Genomic DNA, 19,989 nt, shown 5'->3' on the forward strand with positions numbered 1-19,989 from the left:
TCTGTACACTGAGGACAAGCAGGGCTCTGTACACTGAGGACAAGCAGGGCCCTGTACACTGAGGACAAGCAGGCCTCTGTACACTGAGGACAAGCAGGGCTCTGTACACTGAGGACAAGGGGGTTTGTGCACACTGAGGACAAGCAGGGCTCTGTACACTGAGGACAAGCAGGGCTCTGTACACTGAGGACAAGCAGGGCCCTGTACACTGAGGACAAGCAGGGCTCTGTACACTGAGGACAAGCAGGACTCTGTACACTGAGGACAAGAAGGGCTGTGTACACTGAGGACAAGCAGGGCTGTGTACACTGAGGACAAGAAGGGCTGTGTACAATGAGGACAAGCAGGGCTCTGTACGCCGAGGACAAGCAGGGCTCTCTACACTGAGAACAAGCAGGGTTCTGTACATTGAGGACAATCAGGGCGGTGTACACTGAGGACAAGCAGGACTCTGTACACTGAGGACAAGCAGCACTCTGTACACTGAGGACAAGCAGGACTCTGTACACTGAGGACAAGCAGGGCTCTGTACACAGAGGACAAGCAGGGCTCTGTACACAGAGGACAAGCAGGGCTCTGTACACTGAGGACAAGCAGGGCTCTGTTCACTGAGGACAAGCAGGGCTCTGTACACTGAGGAAAAGCAGGGCTGTGTACACTGAGGACAAGCAGGGCTGTGTACACTGAGGACAAGCAGGGCTGGGTACACTGAGGACAAGCAGGGCTGTGTACACTGAAGACAAGCAGGGCTCTGTACACCGAGGACAAGCAGGGCTCTCTACACTGAGGACAAGCAGGGCTCTGTACACTGAGGACAAGCAGGGCGCTGGTCACTGAGGAAAAGCAGGGCTCTCTGTACACTGACAACAAGCAGGGCTCTGTACACTGAGGATAAGTAGGACTCTGTACACTGAAGACAAACAGGGCTCTGTACACTGAGGACAAGTAGGGCTCTGTACACTGAGGACAAGCAGGGCTGTGTACACTGAGGACATGAAAGGCTCTGTAGACTCAGGACAAGCGGCGCTCTGTAAACTGAGGACAAACAGGGCTCTGTACACTGAGGACAAGCAGTTCTCTGTACACTGAGGACAAGCGGGGCTGTGTACACTGAGGACAAGCGGGGCTCTGTACACTGAGGACAAGCAGGGCTTTGTACACTGAGGACAAGCAGGACTATGTTCACTGAGGAAAAGCAGGGCTCTGTAAACTGAGGACAAGCAGGGCTCTGTGCACCGAGGACAAGCAGGGCTCTCTACACTGAGGACAAGGGGGTTTTGCACACTGAGGACAAGCAGGGCTCTGTACACTGAGGACAAGCAGGGCTATGTACACTGAGGACAAGCAGGGCTCTGTACACTGAGGACAAGCAGGGCCCTGTACACTGAGGACAAGCAGGGCTCTGTACACTGAGGACAAGCAGGACTCTGTACACCGAGGACAAGCAGGGCTCTCTACACTGAAAACAAGCAGGGTTCTGTACACTGAGGACAAGCAGGGCTGTGTACACTGAGGACAAGCAGGACTCTGTACACTGAGGACAAGAAGGACTCTGTACACTGAGGACAAGAAGGGCTCTGTACACAGAGGACGAGCAGGGCTCTGTACACTGAGGACAAGCAGGGCTCTGTACACTGAGGACAAGCAGGGCTCTGTACACCGAGGACAAGCAGGGCTCTCTACACTGAAAACAAGCAGGGTTCTGTACACTGAGGACAAGCAGGGCTGTGTACACTGAGGACAAGCAGGACTCTGTACACTGAGGACAAGAAGGACTCTGTACACTGAGGACAAGCAGGGCTCTGTACACAGAGGACAAGCAGGGCTCTGTACACTGAGGACAAGCAGGGCTCTGTACACTGAGGACAAGCAGGGCTCTGTTCACTGAGGACAAGCAGGGCTCTGTACACTGAGGAAAAGCAGGGCTGTGTACACTGAGGACAAGCAGGGCTGTGTACACTGAGGACAAGCAGGGCTGGGTACACTGAGGACAAGCAGGGCTGTGTACACTGAAGACAAGCAGGGCTCTGTACACCAAGGACAAGCAGGGCTCTCTACACTGAGGACAAGCAGGGCTCTGTACACTGAGGACAAGCAGGGCTCTGGTCACTGAGGACAAGCAGGGCTCTCTGTACACTGACAACAAGCAGGGCTCTGTACAATGAGGATAAGCAGGACTCTGTACACTGAGGATAAGTAGGGCTCTGTACACTGAGGACAAACAGGGCTCTGTACACTGAGGACAAGTAGGGCTCTGTACACTGAGGACAAGCAGGGCTGTGTACACTGAGGACATGAAAGGCTCTGTAGACTCAGGACAAGCGGGGCTCTGTACACTGAGGACAAGCAGGGCTCTGTACACTGAGGACAAGCAGTTCTCTGTACACTGAGGACAAGCGGGGCTGTGTACACTGAGGACAAGCGGGGCTCTGTACACTGAGGACAAGCAGGGCTATGTTCACTGAGGAAAAGCAGGGCTGTGTACATTAAAGACAAGCAGAACTCTGTACACTGAGGACAAGCAGGGCTCTGTACACCGAGGACAAGCAGGGCTATGTTCACTGAGGAAAAGCATGGCTGTGTACACTGAAGACAAGCAGGGCTCTGTAAACTGAGGACAAGCAGGGCTCTGTACACTGAGGAAAAGCAGGGCTCTGTACACAGAGGACAAGCAGGGCTCAGTACACTGAGGACAAGTGGGGTTGTGTACACTGAGGACAAGCAGGGCTCTTAACATGAGGACAAGCAGGGCTCTGTACACTAAGGACAATCAGGGCTCTGTACACTGAGAACCAAGAGGGGCTCTGTACACTGAGGACAAGCAGGGCTCTGTACACTGAGAACAAGCGGGGTTGTGTAAACTGAGGACAAGCAGGTCTATGTACACTGAAGACAATCAGGGCTCTGTATGCTAAGGACAATCAGGGCTCTGTGCACTGAGGACAAGCTGGGCTCTGTACACTGAGGACAAGCAGGCCTCTGTACACTGAGGACAAGCAGGGATCTGTACACTGAGGACAAGCAGGGCTCTGTACACTGAGGACAAGGGGGTTTGTGCACACTGAGGACAAGCAGGGCTCTGTACACTGAGGACAAGCAGGGCTCTGTACACTGAGGACAAGCAGGGCTCTGTACACTGAGGACAAGCAGGACTCTGTACACTGAGGACAAGAAGGGCTGTGTACACTGAGGACAAGAAAGGCTGTGTACACTGAGGACAAGCAGGGCTCTGTACACCGAGGACAAGCAGGGCTCTCTACACTGAGAACAAGCAGGGTTCTGTACACTGAGGACAAGCAGGGCTGTGTACACTGAGGACAAGCAGGACTCTGTACACTGAGGACAAGCAGGACTCTCTACACTGAGGACAAGCAGGGCTCTGTACACAGAGGATAAGCAGGGCTCTGTACACTGAGGACAAGCAGGGCTCTGTACACTGAGGACAAGCAGGGCTCTGTTCACTGAGGACAAGCAGGGCTCTGTACACTGAGGAAAAGCAGGGCTGTGTACACTGAGGACAAGCAGGGCTGGGTACACTGAGGACAAGCAGGGCTGTGTACACTGAGGACAAGCAGGGCTCTGTACACCGAGGACAAGCAGGGCTCTCTACACTGAGCACAAGTAGGGCTCTGTACACTGAGGACAAGCAGTGCTCTGGTCACTGAGGACAAGCAGGGCTCTCTGTACACTGACAACAAGCAGGGCTCTGTACAATGAGGATAAGCAGGACTCTGTACACTGAGGATAAGTAGGGCTCTGTACACTGAGGACAAACAGGGCTCTGTACACTGAGGACAAGTAGGGCTCTGTACACTGAGGACAAGCAGGGCTGTGTACACTGAGGACATGAAAGGCTCTGTAGACTCAGGACAAGCGGGGCTCTGTACACTGAGGACAAGCAGGGCTCTGTACACTGAGGATAAGCAGTTCTCTGTACACTGAGGACAAGCGGGGCTGTGTACACTGAGGACAAGCGGGGCTCTGTACACTGAGGACAAGCAGGGCTCTTTGCAGTGAGGACAAGCAGGGCTCTGTACATTGAGGACAAGCAGGGCTCTGTACACTGAGGACAAGCAGGGCTCTGTACACTGAGGACAAACAGGGCTCTGTGTCAGGATCCGGTCTAGTAGCAGGAAGCGGTACTGGAGGTGTCACAAGAATTGCTTGGCTAACTGTGGCGCAGATGGTAAGGCAGGCAAAGGGATGAAGTGCGCCATCTTAGAAAAGCGGTCCACGACGACCCAAATAACTGTTTTCCCGTGAGAGTGTGGTAGATCTGTAACGAAGTCCATAGCCATATGGGACCATGGGGTCTCCGGTACAGGGAGTGGCTGGAGGAAGCCAGCGGGTCTCTGGCGAGGGGTCTTGTCTCTAGCGCATACAGAACAGGACTGAACAAACTCTGAGACGTCCTTTTCTAAGGATGGCCACCAATGTCTTCTGGAGAGGAGTTGTACAGTTTTTCGGACGCCAGGATGCCCTGCGAGTAGAGAAGAATGCCCCCACTTAAGAATTTTCAGACAAAGACGGGGAGAAACATAGGTCTTCCCTGGAGGGAGATTGCGCAAATCTACAGTTGCCACGGTGACAAGACATTCCGGAGGCACAATGTGCTGAGGCTTGGCCTCATCTCCTGTGACATCTGAGGAGCGAGAGAGGCCTTGAAGTTTTTACTCGCTGGACGAAAGTGGATCAAGAAATTAAATCTGGCAAAAAATAGAGACCAGCGAACTTGGCGGGGGTTTAGTCTCTGAGCAGACTGGAGGTATAAAATATTTTTATGATCCGTGTAGATGTTCACGGGATGTACTGATCCTTCAAGTAAATGCTGCCCCTCCTCCAAAGCCAACTTGATGGCGAGTAATTCTCTATCTCCAATGGAATAATTTCTCTCAGCGGGAGAGAAAGTTTTAGAGAAAAACCCACAAGTAATCGATTTGCCTTTCAGAGTCTTTTGCATGAGCAGAGCACCAGCACCTACGGAGGAGGCATCTACCTCCAGGTAGAAAGGCTTGGTGGGGTCCGGCCTCGACAGAACTGGAGCGGTGGCAAAGGCAGACTTGAGCGTGCACAAGGCCTCCTCAGCCTGAGGAGGCCAGGATTTCAGATTATCCCCCTTCTTGTTCATGGCCACAATTGGTGCCACAAGGGTGGAATAATGAGGGATGAACTCAGTGGCGTTGCGACCCGGGTGCGGGGGGTGCGGCCCGCACCGGGTGACACCAACCTAATGGGGTGACACCAAGATGCTACGCAGCACCCACCCCCCATCTGTGCCCGACCGGCCTCCCGTCCGTCAGCACCCCCCCTTCACATGCGCGGTGTTTGTGCGGGCGCCCGTCCATCAGTACCCCCCCCCTTTCACCTGCACTGTGCGCCCGTCCGTCATCACCCCCCCCCCCTCACCCTCACCAGCACTGTGCCCGGCCTCCGCTCCCACGTCTGCGCTGGTCTGACGTCACATCGCATGGCCACGCAGGAGGACGTCAGTTATGTCACTCGCAGGGCGCCCGGTGAGAAGGAGCGCTGCGCTGGATGGGTGAGTGTGTGTGTCTGTCTCTCCGTCTGTCTGTCTCTAGCTATGTTTGTGTGTGTGACTCTGTGTGTGTGTGTGTGTGTGACTCTGTGTGTGTGTGTGTGTGACTGTGTGTATGTGACTGTGTGACTCTGTGTGTGTGTGACGGTGTGTTTGTGTGACTGTGTGTGTGTGTGTGTGACTCTGTGTGTGTGTTTGTGTGACTCTGTGTTTGTTTGTGTGACTGTGTGTATGTGTGTGTGTGACTCTGTGTGTGTGACTGTGTGACTCTGTGTGTGTCTGTCTGTGAGTGTGTGTCTCTCTGACTGTGTGTGTGTTTTGTGTGTGTGTCTCTCTGTGTTGTATGTGTTTTTGTGTGTGTGTGGGGGGGGGGGGGGGGGGGGTTGAACCAGTGGGAAGACTTTGACCCATTGTGGGGAACCTGCAAGGGAACCTGCGGCCTAATGTGGGGAAACTACTACCAAATAAGGGGAGTCTATGCTACCTTATGTGGGGAGTCTATGCTACCTTATGTGGGGAATCTGTGCTACCGAATGTGGGGAATCTATGCTACCTAATGTGGGGAAACTGCTACCTAATGTGGGGAATCTGTGCTACCTAATGTGGGGAAATTGCTACCTAATGTGGGAAATCTGTGCTACCTAATGTGGGGTAACTGGTACCTACCTAATGTGGGGGAACTGGTACCAAATGTGGGGAATCTATGCAGCCTAATGTGGGGAAAAGATGCTACCTAATGTGGGGAAACTGCTACCTACCTAATGTGGGGGAACTGCTGCCTATCTAATGCTCCCCCCCTGGCAGTAGCACCCTCATCATCCACCAGCAACACCCCCCCCCCACCCCCCAGCAGCACCTCCATCAGCAGATCCTGATGGTGGATGATGGCGGTGCTCCTGCCAGGAGGATGATCCTGCCGATGGATGATGGGGGTGATACTGCAAGGGTGGATGGCCAGTAGCACCCTCATCATCCTCCAGCAACACCCCCCCAGTAGTAGCACCCCCATCATCCACTAGCAACACCAACAATACCCCCCTCCCGTGGTAATAGCATCAGCTAACGGATGTTGAGGGGTGTTACTGCGGTTGTGGTATTATATTCAGAGGGTGCACTGTATGGCAACGTTATATTCAGAGGGTGCAGTTTGTGGTAGTATTATATTCAGAGGGCGCAGTTTGTGGTAGTGTTATATTCAGAGGGCGCAGTTTGTGGTAGTATTATATTCAGAGGGCACAGTTTGTGGTAGTATTATATTCAGAGGGCGCAGTGGGTGGTAGTATTATATTCAGAGGGCGCAGTTTGTGGTAGTATTATATTTAGAGGGCGCAGTGAGTGGTAGTATTATATTCAGAGGACGCAGTTTGTGTTAGTATTATATTCAGAGGGCGCAGTTTGTGGTAGTATTATTAGAGATGAGCGAACTTACAGTAAATTTGATTTGTCACAAACTTCTCGGCTCGGCAGTTGATGACTTATCCTGCATAAATTAGTTCAGCCTTCAGGTGCTCCGGTGGGCTGGAAAAGGTGAATACATTCCTAGGAAAGAGTCTCCTAGGACTGTATCCACCTTTTCCAGCCCACGGAGCACCTGAAAGCTGAACTAATTTATGCAGGAAAAGACATCAACTGCCGAGCCGAGAAGTTTGTGACGAGTTGAATTTACTGTAGTTTGCTCATCTCTAAGTATTATATTCAGAAGGTGCAGTGGGTGGTAGTATTATATTCAGAGGGTACAGTATGTGGTGGTATTATATTCAGGGGTACAGTATGTGGCAGATTTATATTCAGGGGTACAGTATGTGGCAGATTTATATTCAGAGGGCGCAGTTTGTGGTAGTATTATATTCAGAGGGCGCAATGCGTGGTAGTATTATATTCAGAGGGTACAGTATGTGGTAGTATTATATTCAGTGGGTACAGTGTGTGGCAGTATTATATTCAGGGGCACAGTATGTGGCAGATTTATATTCAGGGGTACAGTATGTGGCAGATTTATATTCAGAGGGCACAGTGTGTGGTAGTATTATATTCAGTGGGTACAGTTTGTGGCGGTATTATATTTAGGGGTACAGTATGTGGCAGATTTATATTCAGGGGTACAGTATGTGGCAGATTTATGTTTAGAGGGCACAGTGTGTGGTAGTATTTTATTCAGAGGGCACAGTGTGTGGTAGTATTATATTCAGAGGGCGCAGTGGGTGGTAGTATTATATTCAGAGGGTACAGTATGTAGTGGTATTATATTCAGGGGTACCGTATGTGGCAGATTTATATTCAGGGGTACAGTATGTGGCAGATTTATATTCAGGGGTACAGTATGTGGCAGATTTATATTCAGAGGGCGCAGTTTGTGGTAGTATTATATTCAGAGGGCGCAATGGGTGGTAGTATTATATTCAGAGGGTACAGTATGTGGTAGTTTTATATTCAGTGGGTACAGTGTGTGGCGGTATCATATTCAGGGGTACAGTATGTGGCAGATTTATATTCAGGGGTACAGTATGTGGCTGATTTATATTCAGGGGTACAGTATGTGGCAGATTTATATTCAGAGGGCGCAGTTTGTGGTAGTATTATATTCAGAGGGCGCAATGGGTGGTAGTATTATATTCAGAGGGCACAGTGTGTGGTAGTATTATATTCAGTGGGTACAGTGTGTGGCGGTATTATATTTAGGGGTACAGTATGTGGCAGATTTATGTTTAGAGGGCACAGTGTGTGGTAGTATTTTATTCAGAGGGCGCAGTGGGTGGTAGTATTATATTCAGAGGGCACAGTGTGTGGTAGTATTATATTCAGAGGGCGCAGTGGGTGGTAGTATTATATTCAGAGGGTACAGTATGTGGTTGTATTATATTCAGTGGGTACAGTGCGTGGCGGTATTATATTCAGGGGTACAGTATGTGTTGGTATTATATTCAGAGGGTACAGTGTGTGGCGGTATTATATTCAGAGGGTACAGTATGTGGCAGATTTATATTCAGAGGGTACAGTATGTGTTGGTATTATATTCAGAATGTACAGTGTGTGGCGGTATTATATTCAGAGGGTACAGTATGTGGCAGATTTATATTCAGAGGGTACAGTATGTGGCGGTATTATATTCAGAATGTAAAGATGTGTGGTAGTATTATATTCAGTGGGTACGGTGTATGGAAGGTTTATAATCAAAGAGTATAGTGTATAGTAGTATTATATTTAGAGGGTACAGTGTGTGGCGGTATTATATTCAGGGGTACAGTATGTGTCAGATTTATATTCAGAGGGTACAGTATGTATTGGTATTATATTCAGAATGTACAGTGTGTGGTAGTATTATATTCAGTGGGTACGGTGTATGGAAGGTTTATAATCAAAGACTGTAGTGTATAGTAGTATTATATTTAGAGGATACAGTGTCTGGCAGGTTTATAATAATTATTGCTTTCATATAGAGGATGAGAATGCGCTGACATAGTGAGGAGTCATCTGGACGTCACATTCTGCAGAGAGAAGATTTAGCAGGAACAAGTCCTGGCGGTATGTACCATCTGAATTAGATAAGGGAAGAATATAGAGAAGACGTCACCTGTAGTCACTGATATCATTGTGTATTCTCCTCACTATAGAGAAGACGTCACCTGTAGTCACTGATATCATTGTGACTCCTCTCTATGTCCTATCAGAGCTGTAGTGACTTGTAAGTTCTACAGTTATGGTGAGTGAAACTACAACTCCCAGCATAACCTCACCACTGCTCAAAGGGGTACTCTACTGGAAAACATTTTTTTTTAATCAACTGGTGCTACAAAGTTAAACAGATTTGTAAATTACTTCTATTTAAAAATCTTAATCCTTCCAGTACTTATTAGCTGCTGTATAAGCGATTCACAGGAAGTTATTTTCTTTTCTGTCTGACCACAGTACTCTGTGCTGACACCTCTGTCCATGTCAAGAACTGTCCATAGTAGGAGCAAATCCCCATAGCAATCCTATCCTGCTCTGGACAGTTCCTGACATGGACAGAGGTGTCAGCAGAGAGCACATCCTGTGAAACACAGCTGTTCAGTGTGAGAAGCGTGCGGGTGTGTCCCTGTTTGAGCTCTCCAGGACTTCCAAGAGGACTACAGAGGCAGGTGTTCTAACTGCTTTTCCCAGGAGGGTGGCAGACTCCTGGGGAGAGCCTCCCCTGCATGGAGCCCCGGAAATCTCGAGCCTCCACTCCCCGTTCTTCCAGGCTGGCGGGGGGTGGAGAGAAAACTGCAACAGCCATTGTTCCGGCCGGAGGAAGAAAATCTGGCAGAGTCTGCAGCAATGCAGGCTCTGCTTCCACGGCGACGGGTGCCAACCAGAGATCTGGAGGAAGCAAGGCGAGGAGGAAAAGAGTGGAGATGTGGGCAGAGAGAGGGCCCAAGGAGTCGAGCGATACATACTGCTCCCGCATGGCCGCACGCTTTGCGGAATATGACCAGTGCGGTAAGGAGCTGAGGATGGCCAGGGAGGATCTACGTGTGGCTCAGAATCTGGTGAGCACGGGGTCCAAAAAGAACAGACCAGAGCTAAGAAAGAGGATCACAGCGCTGAAAAGCGAGATTGTGAAGCTGGAGGAGAGGAGAGACGAGATCCTTGAGGGAAGCTGTCTTTTCCAGGAAAAGCTGATTAATGAAGACCGGTTTGCCGCCACGAAATCCCCAGGTAAGGTGGAGGTGGATGATGGGGAGAGTAGTGGCGGTGAAGAAAGTGAGGATGGTGGTGATGAGGAAAAGGATGAGAATGTGGAGGAAGACGCTGTGCCTGTGGCTGCTCCCTGTGACACCCAGGCCACCCAGGACAGCTATATTGAACCGGCCCAGGTGGCTCTTCCTTTAAGTGAGAGCGAGGAGGATGATGTGGAGAGTGAGGCTGGGGGATTGCTAAGGGCGATAGTCATGCAGGAGTCCCCAGCCCACCTCCAGCATTTCACCTTTGGTGATGATCTCTGTGATGATGTGGCAGTGAAGAGGAAAAAGCAAAAGACACAAGAATCAGTGAAGTACGTGTTTGTTCCTTTCCAGCAGTCTGGGCCAGCTGCAAAGCTGGTTCAGGCTGCTGGGCCCCCCAGACTGCCAGACTCCGTTTCTGTGGTGGAACGGAGCCAGCATGGGGGGTACAGCATGGCGTCAGTAAAAGCTGCAGACGCAATAGATGTGAAGCCCACCCATCCTGCCGGTAGGGAGGGGCAGGATGGGCTCATGGTGGGCAGCGCGAGTTATGCCCCTGTGTGCTCGGGGGGCGGTTCCCCGAGTACTGTGGGCATTACCGGCACTGCGGGGCACTCCCCTGTGAGGGGGGGGGAGTGTCCGGGCGCCGGGATTATCCACAGAGCCTGTGAAGTTGGGTGAAGCAGGTGCTGGCGCTGTGGGAGGAGCTGGGGTGCGCCCGGTGGGGCAGCCCCAGAATCAAGATATGATATCAGCCATGAAGGAGAAACCATCAGCGTCGACCCCAGCAGCGGCTAAGCCAGCACAAAGGACTTTACTAAAGCCAGCCATACTACAAGTCCCAGCCAGCCCAGAATTTGTTAGTCAGGACAAGAATGTAGGATGTGATATTGATGGGTGTAGTAGTGTTGTGGGTGAGAGGAGTGTATGTGGGAGTGTCAGTGGATTGAATGTTGATGGGAGTGGTAGTAGTATGGCTGGAAATAAAGAGGTTGAGAGTTGTGGTGTGAATGGTGTTGTAAGTGGTTCTGGCTCTGGGTCTGGTCCGGCTGCCCCCCCGGCAGTGACTGCTCCTAGGAGCTATGCTAATGTCACTGCCGGGGGTTCAGGGGGGTCCCCGTCTCCGTCCGGCCCTGGGGGCCATTTGCAACAGCGCCTCCTGGAGGCTCTACGCAGGGGTGACAGGTCGATCCAGGTAGAGGGAAGGGGTGAGGTCGACCTGTCTTTCTGGATAGAGAGGCACGGTTTGGGGGCTTTCCGAGAGCGGAATGGGGAGGTGGTCTGGTCCCTCCCGACAACCGGGCAGGACAATAACCGTAGGAATGTGGTCCGTCTGATTTGGAGGGGCGAGGATGCGTGCCCACCTCGCGCTAAAGTGGTTGAGCTCCTCCTTCAGATGGAATTCAGGGCGAGTGACATCTTTGCCCTGATTCACCCCTACGGATCGTCTGAGTTTGACGTCAGTTTCGTTCGGCCAGAGGGTCTCGAACTCTTCTGGTCGAATTACGAAGTGGCAAAAAACGAGCCCGGCTGGCGGGATTTCGCCGTAAAGGCGATTTCCCGTCAGAATGCTGTCAAGAAGGTGACCGTTTTGACCCGTAACGAGTCACTTTCTTGTTATGACATCATGACCTGGCTCGGACGGTATGGGGATGTGACGTACATGCCCAAGAAAAACTTGGATGAGCATGGGATCTGGTCCGGGGCCTGGACGTTTTCCGTCAAACTCAAGCGTTCAGGGAGTACGGTTGCCAACATTCCGTCAGCCGCCTTCCTTGGACGTGATAGGAACCAGGTCTTCTACCAGGGGCAGCCTAAGGTCTGTCACAGGTGTGGCAGCCCCACCCACTTTAGCGCAGCCTGTACTGTACAGGTCTGCGCTTTGTGTGGTGGGGTGGGACATCTGGCCGCATCCTGTAGGCACATCCGGTGCCACCTGTGGTGTCCTTGGGCACCCATTTAGCCGTTGTCCTAGCGCCTTCGCCCGTGCAGCGGCCGCTCCGGCTGAGGAGAGCTGTGAAGTTGCCTCGGCCGGGGAGGGTATGGGCAGGGATGGGGGCGCAACAGGGCTCGTGAGGAGGAAAAAGGGCCACGCCAAACTAAGGCGGGAGGAAAATCGTAGAAGGAGTAGGGAGCTGGAGAGTGCCCAGGTGACGGGGGTAGCTCCGGCCTCTGCTCCTGAAGCTGGCCCTGTAACCGCTGAAGCCCTGGAGGAGGATGTGCTGGATGGGGAGATCAGGAGGCTTCACAGAGAGGAAGGCAATATGGCCGACCCTTCCGATTCCTCCCACTATGAAAGTGTGGATGAGGAGAGTGGGGAGAGGCCTAAAAAGAAAGACAAGGGCAAAAGGAAAGGGAGAAAGAAGAGGTCAGAGCCCTCTGTTCCTTGTACTACGGGCAAGGTTCAAAACGGAAGCCTGACTGCCCCCCCTCTGGTTGACCTGTCAAACTGGTACCTCGTCCTCGATACCATCTCCTCCCCCTCCTTGGCTGGGGAGGGTGAGGGCGAGGTGCCTAGGGAGAAAGAGCCTCTGGGAGGAACTGGGCCCTGTCCTATTGAGGCACCTTCCTCAGAGGGCAGGGCTCGTCCGGGGCCGGACGGAGACGGGGATAATATGGATCTATCTGAATCAAAAAAAAAGATCCAAGAGTGGTCCTGCCCTCTCGTCTTCTTCGGGGGATGAGGGTGCAAAAAAGAAGGGAAAACAAAAGTAAAGGGTGTGGCCATCTAATTTAATCACCCTGTATGGCGGCACTCACCCCATTGACGCTGGCATCTATGAATTGTGCCAGCATAAAGTCGGATACGGCTAGATTCACAGCCTTTGATTTTCTCGGCCGCGTTGAAGCCGACATTTTCTTTTTACAGGAGACCAGGTTGTCAGATCTAGCCTCTCTGGTAAAAGCCAGAAGAGAGTGTAGGCGCGGGCCCTCCCACTGGTCTCTTGCGGCTGAGCCGTATAGTGGGGTGGCGGTCCTTTTTACCGCTCCTGTTGAATGCCGACGGGTTATTAAATTAGAAATGGGGAGGTGCCTGATCTTAGATGTCTTCATGAAGGGACAAGAGCTCCGGCTCATTAACATCTACGCCTCGCAAACTAAGTGGGGCCGTAAAGATCTCTTTATGAGGATTAAGCCCTTTCTTTTTACGAGTCGGCAGGTGATCTTTGGAGGGGACTTCAATAATGTCACGAGGTCCCAAGATAGGAGAGGCTCCAATAGTCCGCTGACTTGCGATAGTGTGGCACTGATTAGCATAGCTAGAGAAGCTCGCCTAGAGGATGCCCACATCCGGAGCCCCTCAGGCCACGCAGGTTTCACCTATCATCAAGGTAGTCGCAGGTCTAGGATAGATAGGTTTTATTTAAAGGAGGAAGCCGTCTCTTCCACAGTGTCCGTGGTTGAGGTGGAGTTCTCCGATCACTGTATGATTTTGTTTTCCCTAAATGTTTCAGAAACCCCCCGGATGGGAAAAGGTTATTGGAAGCTGAATTCGTCCCTCCTGGAGGAAGCAGAGATAAGACAGTCCTTTGAGGATTTTCTTCAGGGTCAGGTACCTTTACTGGGCCTATGTAGTAGTAAGTCAGAGTGGTGGGAGATATTCAAGAAGCGGGTTGCGGGGTTCTTCCGCCAGCTCTCGAGCCTCAGGTCCCTGAACAGGTATCGCCTGTATCAGGGTCTAAGGAGGAAACTTGAGCTTCTCGTCTCGACTGGAGGTAGCCGAGAGGATATCTCCAGAGTGAAATCCTTGCTGATGAGGTGTCAGTACGATAGGCACGCATCTTTGGTTTTTGAGAGGGATTACGGGAGGTACCGCTCGCCCGACCCTTACAGAAACTGTAAGATGTCAGTGAGTAGTAAAGTCATTTCAGGACTGATTGATAGTACAGGATCTCTGAATCGGTCCAGATCAGGGATCTTGGAGATCGTCAGATCCTTCTACTCTCACCTTTTGGGAAGGAAGGATCTGGATCGGGATGTGATGTCGGGTTTCCTGGCTGAAACCATTCCTGAGCCAGGGGTAGACCCCTCTCTTGGCGTTTTGGCAGAAGAGATCAGGGAAGAGGAAGTGAGACTGGCGATCGAGGGGCTTGCCCCCAAGAAGTCGCCAGGTCCGGATGGCTTAACATCTGAGTGGTACAGGACCTTTAAGGAGTCTTTAGCTCCCCTCTTGACTGAGGTATTCAATGAGTGTCTCTCCTCGGGCACTCTGCCGAAGTCAATGAGGAGGTCAGCCCTGATTCTTCTCTCAAAGGGTAAAGATCCCAGCCGTATTGAGAATTGGAGACCCATAGCTCTTCTCAATACGGACAGGAAGCTTCTGGCCAAGATACTGTTTAATCGGCTGGTGAAGTTTGCACCCCGGCTCCTTTCAGAGGCCCAGCACTGCACTGTTCCAGGCCGAAGCACCTTAAGTGCTGTCCTTAGTGTCAGGGAGGCAGTGGAGCGGAGTAGTGCGGGTTTCTGGAAGGGGTACTTGCTGTCCTTGGATCAGGCCAAAGCATTTGATCGGGTGAACCACGAGTACCTCTGGTCCGTCCTCCTGAGATATGGCTTACCGAGTACTTTTGTTAATTGGCTTAAGATCTTGTATGCAGGGGCAGAGAGTTTCCCACTGGCGAACGGGTGGTCTGGCCACTCTTTTGGAGTGGGGTCTGGAGTCCGTCAGGGTTGTCCTTTGAGCCCGCTGTTATATGTGTTTGCGATCGATCCCTTCCTTAGGAGGGTGAGTTGCGGACCGTTGGCGGGAGTCGGGATGAGTTTGGCGGAGCCGGGGGCCATCCAGGGGGTAGTGGCGTACGCCGACGATGTCACTATTTTCGTCTCCTCGAGAGAGGGGGTTGATGTGGTGATGTCGGAGGTGGAACGCTACTCGGAGGCATCCGGGTCTAAGATCAACCGGGATAAGTGTGAGAGTCTCTGGCTGGGAGGGGGGGATCCCACGTTTGATCTCCCGGACACCCTTCCAGGGCCCCAAGAATCAGCAAAAGTCTTAGGCATCACATTTGGCCAGGATGATTATCCCACCAAAAACTGGGATGGTAAGCTCCAGGATGCCACTCAGAAGGTGGACCAGTGGAAGGGTTGGTCTTTGACCCTCAGGGAAAGGGTACACCTGATCAAATCGTACCTGCTCCCCTTGTTTATCTATCTGGGCAGCGTATGTATCTTGCCAGAGGCTTGCTACACTAGGATCTACAGCCTGTTTTTCCAACTGTTATGGGGGAACAGGATGAACCTAGTCAAGAGGGAGGTTACGTACCGCACGAGGAGACTAGGGGGTTTATCTATGGTAAACCCTGTGGTGTTCTTAACGAACACCTTTTTAAAAGCTAACATCTCAAACCTCTGGTCAGAGAGGGCTCCTCCGTGGGTACTCTCCTGCAGGGAATGGTTTCGGCCTTTCTTCCAGGAATGGGAGACAGGAGGGCAAGTGAAGTACCTCCGTACGCCCCATGGATATCTTCCGGCTTACGCTACCCCGACTCTGAAGGCGATACGTCGGTGGGGTCTAGGAGTGTGGGAGATCAGGACCCAGTCAAGGCAGTTCCTTGACAAACGGGTTCTGTTGACCCACTTCCAGAGGCCTCTGGCACTCAGGGACTGCCCAGGTCGGGATCTGAGGGTGGGGTTGTACCTTTTAAACATGAAAAGGATCCCCCAGAAGTTTTGGGACTTGGCCTGGTGCTGTTTTCAGGGGAAGCTATATGTAAGGGACAACCTGAAGTGCAGGAACTCTGATGACCGGGGATGTCCCCGAGAAGAGTGTGGGGACACGCTGGAAAGCATGGACCACTTCCTGCTTCATTGTCCCTTTAATATAGGGGTTTACAACCGGGTGGGCGCTTCCATCGGCTGGAGTCAACTTGCCGGCCTTACCTATCCGGAGTGGGCTTATGGGGCATTCAGGACACTGGGTGGCCGAGACCGGGGCACTTTATTCTTAGTTAGTTTAGTGGTTAGGTACTACACGTGGAACGCACGGTGTTTAGTGTCGACCCAGCAGAAAATCCTCTCCGAGGTGGAGGTCTGTAGGAACATCACCGGTGACCTCGGGAAGATCAGGTCTTTGGAGTATGGCAGTCTTGGTACCAGTAGGGCTTCTCTCCTGTGGAGAGGGTTTTCTTTTGATGTGCCCTAGGTACTAGATCTTTTGGGTAGAGTACCTTTATTTTGGATAGGGGAAGTGTGATAGGGATAGAGATAGGGTGAGAGTAGGGTTAGCTTTAATGGAGGGACAGAATTAGGGAGAATTGTAGGGGGAGTTAGGAAAAGAGTTAAAAATTATATTGGTGTATCAAGTCTGCCATCCTTCTTCCTGGTGGTGGGCTAATGCATGTGCACTCTAGCTTTTTTGTTTTGTTTTAAGCTGATATGGCATGAAGGGCTTACAGGCGACCAAACTTGGGCCTAAAGTGGGTTGTGGTTCAGTGTTTGTTAGTTAGTATGTATAAGTTTGTGTATAAGTTGGTTGGGTGGAGTGCTAGGTGGGGAGGGTGTATTTGTGGGTGGTGGTGTGTTTTCGTGTTTTTGGGGGACCTGACATGGGTCAGTTAAGGACAGAACTTTGTAAACTGTAGAGGAACGGTATGGACTCTGACCCATGTGCAGGAGGGGTGGTGTGGGTGAGGGCACAGTTCTAGTGTAGGGATTTCCTGTTTTTTTTTTATTTTTTTTTTATTTTTTTTATTTTTTTTGTAGGTTTCTGTAAATAGGGTGCATATATTTATGTTTATATACTATCTTTTATTAATTTCTACTAGTGATTTTGTATCTATTTGGTTTTGTATCTACATTGTTTTATATTGTCTCATATTATAGTTATGGCAGTCGGACCAGTTGTTGTGTTATGTGTTTTTGTTTATTTATTTATATTTTTAATTTTTATATTTTTAATTTATTTATTTTCCCCTTTTGTTTTGTTTCCCGAGTATGGATGGTTTGAGTTACAGCCAAGTAGTGCTAATTTTATGTTTAAGCCAAGTTGTGCTGTTTTTATGTTCATTTTTGGTATGTGTGTTAGTGTGTTTTTGTTTGTTTGTTTTCTTCTTGCTTTGTAAAGCTGGGCTGGCCGGTTAGGCAGGGTTTTGTTTTTGATGTAAATTATAGCTGGTTAAGCTTGTTTTTTTGTTGTATTGGATAAGTTTTGTATTTTTATAATAAAAAGAGTGTCAGCAAATAGCACTGTGGTCAGACTGGAAAGAACTACACAACTTCCTGTGGAGCATACACCAGCTTATAAGTACTGTAAGTATTACGATTTTAAATAGAAGTAATTTAAAAATCTGTTTAACTTTCTGGCACCAGTTGATATAAAAGTAAATGTTTTCCAGTGGAGTACCCCTTTAAGTAATTCTGGGAGCTGTATATTTAAATGGTGAAAACTTCTTTAACACTTTCCCATTCTGTGGCAACTGGTATATCTGATTATTCTACTGGAATTTATCACAATGCGCTACAACAGTGGTGTCTGTCACAACAGGCTAAAAACTTACTGGGGGGAGGGGGAGGTATGGGGTGACACCATTTTCTACCGCACTGGGTGACACCAATCCTAGCAACGCCACTGGATGAACTGTCTATAATAGTTAGCGAATCCAAGAAATCGCTGAATATCCTTGAGGCCAGAAGGACGAGGCCAGTCCAGGACGGCAGAGAGTTTGGTAAAATCCATTTGAAGCCCCTTGGCGGAAATAATGTAGCCCAAAAAGGGAAGACTGGTGCGGTCGAACAAGCACTTTTCGAATTTAGCATAGAGGCGGTTCTTCCTGAGACGGGTGAGCACTAAGCGGACATGAGCCTGGCGTTGATCCAAATTAGAAGAGAAGATGAGAATGTCATCCAAATAGACTACGACACAGGTATAGAGCAGGTCTCTGAAAATGTTGTTAACGAACTCCTGGAAGACCGCTGGGGCGTTACGGAGGCCAAAGAGCATGACCAAGTACTCAAAATGACCGTCTCTGGTATTGAAAGCCGCCTTCCACTCATCACCCTCTCGGATACAAACGAGATTATAGGCCCCCCTGAGATCCAACTTGGTAAAGTAATTGGCGCCTTGTAGGCAATCAAAGAGTTCAGCAATCAGGGGAAGTTGGTAACGGTTCTTAATAGTAATGCTGTTAAGTCCTCGATAGTCTATGCAAGGTCTGAGGGTGTCGACTTTTTAGAAACGAAGAAGAATCCTGCTCCGGCAGGGGAAGAAGATTTCCTGATAAACCCTCTCTGCAGATTCACCTGGATATACTCCGACATGGCTAGAGTCTCTGGAGGAGAAAGAGGGTAGATCCTTCCTCTAGGAGGCGAAGTACCGGGTTGCAAGTCAATGGGGCAGTCATATGGCCTATGTGGAGGCAACACCTCCGCTTGTTTCTTGCAAAAGGCTTCCGAAAAATCCACATAAAGTTAAGGTAGACCGGGAGGAGGAGGAACAACAGATGCAGACTTGACTTGTACCGGCTTGGCATCTGCCAAGACAAGCCGAGCCCCAGCTTCGGATCTCTCCGGAGGTCCAATCCCGAACAGAACAATGGCGCTGGAGCCAGGGCAGACCCAAGAGGAGTTCAGAGGTGCAATGGGGTAACACAAAAAACTCCAATCGCTCGGAATGCTTAACTCCAATGTCCATCTGTAGGGGGTGCGTACGAAACTGCACCGTGCCGTTGAGTCTCTCTCCGTTGACTGTGGAGATGAAGAAGGACTTTTGCAAGCGAAACACAGGGAGGTTGAACTTGTTTACCAGCGAGGTGTCGATGAAGTTTCCGGCAGAACCGGAATCCTGAAAAGCTGTGGCAGCAAAGGATGTCTTGGCGGGTACTGAAATCCGCACAGATACAGTAATGCGTGGAGAGGAGGTATTACACCTAGTAATGCCTCTCCAACGTTGACTAGGTGCGGACGTTTCCCTGATGTGGTGGACGAAGAGGGCAGTCTCTTAGGAAATGCTCAGTACTGGCACAGTACATACAGAGATTCTCGTCTCTACGGAAGTTCCTTTCTTGCGTGGTCAGGCGAGACCAATCCACCTGCATGGCTTCCTCAGCAGGAGGCCCAGAAGAGGGTTGCGGTGGATGCTGGAAGATAGGATCCAGATGAGGAAAACGTCTGGGACGAGCATTTCCCTTTTCCTGTAGCAGTTCCTCTTGTCTCTCAGCAAAAGGCAGGTCAATCCTGGTGGCCAAGTGGATGAGGTCACTCAGGTTGGTAGACACATCTTGTGCGGCCAGGACATCCTTTATGGCGCTGGACAAGCCTTTCTTGAAAGTAGCACAGAGCGCCTCATTATTCCAGGAGAGTTCAGAAGCAAGGGTATGGAAATGAATAGCGTAGTCTCCCACAGAAGAACTCCCCTGGGACAAGTTCAATAAAGCAGTCTCTGCTGAGGAAGCCCGAGCTGGCTCCTCAAAGACACTCCGGAATTCCTGGAAGAAACTATGGACACTTGCAGTGGCAGGATCGTTGCAGTCCCAAAGCGGTGTAGCCCAGGCCAGGGCCTTCCCAGAAAGGAGGCTAACAACGAATGCCACCCTGGCTCGCTATAAGGGGAACTGGTCCGCCAACATCTCAAGATGGAGAGAGCATTGAGACAGGAACCCGCGGCACAACTTGGGATCTCCGTCGTACTTGGCTGGCATGGACAAACGGACTCTAGAAGAGGAGGCGGCCACAGGCTGCGGTGATGATGCAGGTGCAGGCGGAGGTAGCGGCTGCTGCTGCGCTGGTAGGAGTTGCTGCAACATGGCGGTCAACTGTGCCAGCTGTTGACCTTGC

This window comes from Hyla sarda, chromosome 7 (assembly GCF_029499605.1).
Source record: "Hyla sarda isolate aHylSar1 chromosome 7, aHylSar1.hap1, whole genome shotgun sequence".
Taxonomy (NCBI): Eukaryota; Metazoa; Chordata; class Amphibia; order Anura; family Hylidae; genus Hyla; species Hyla sarda.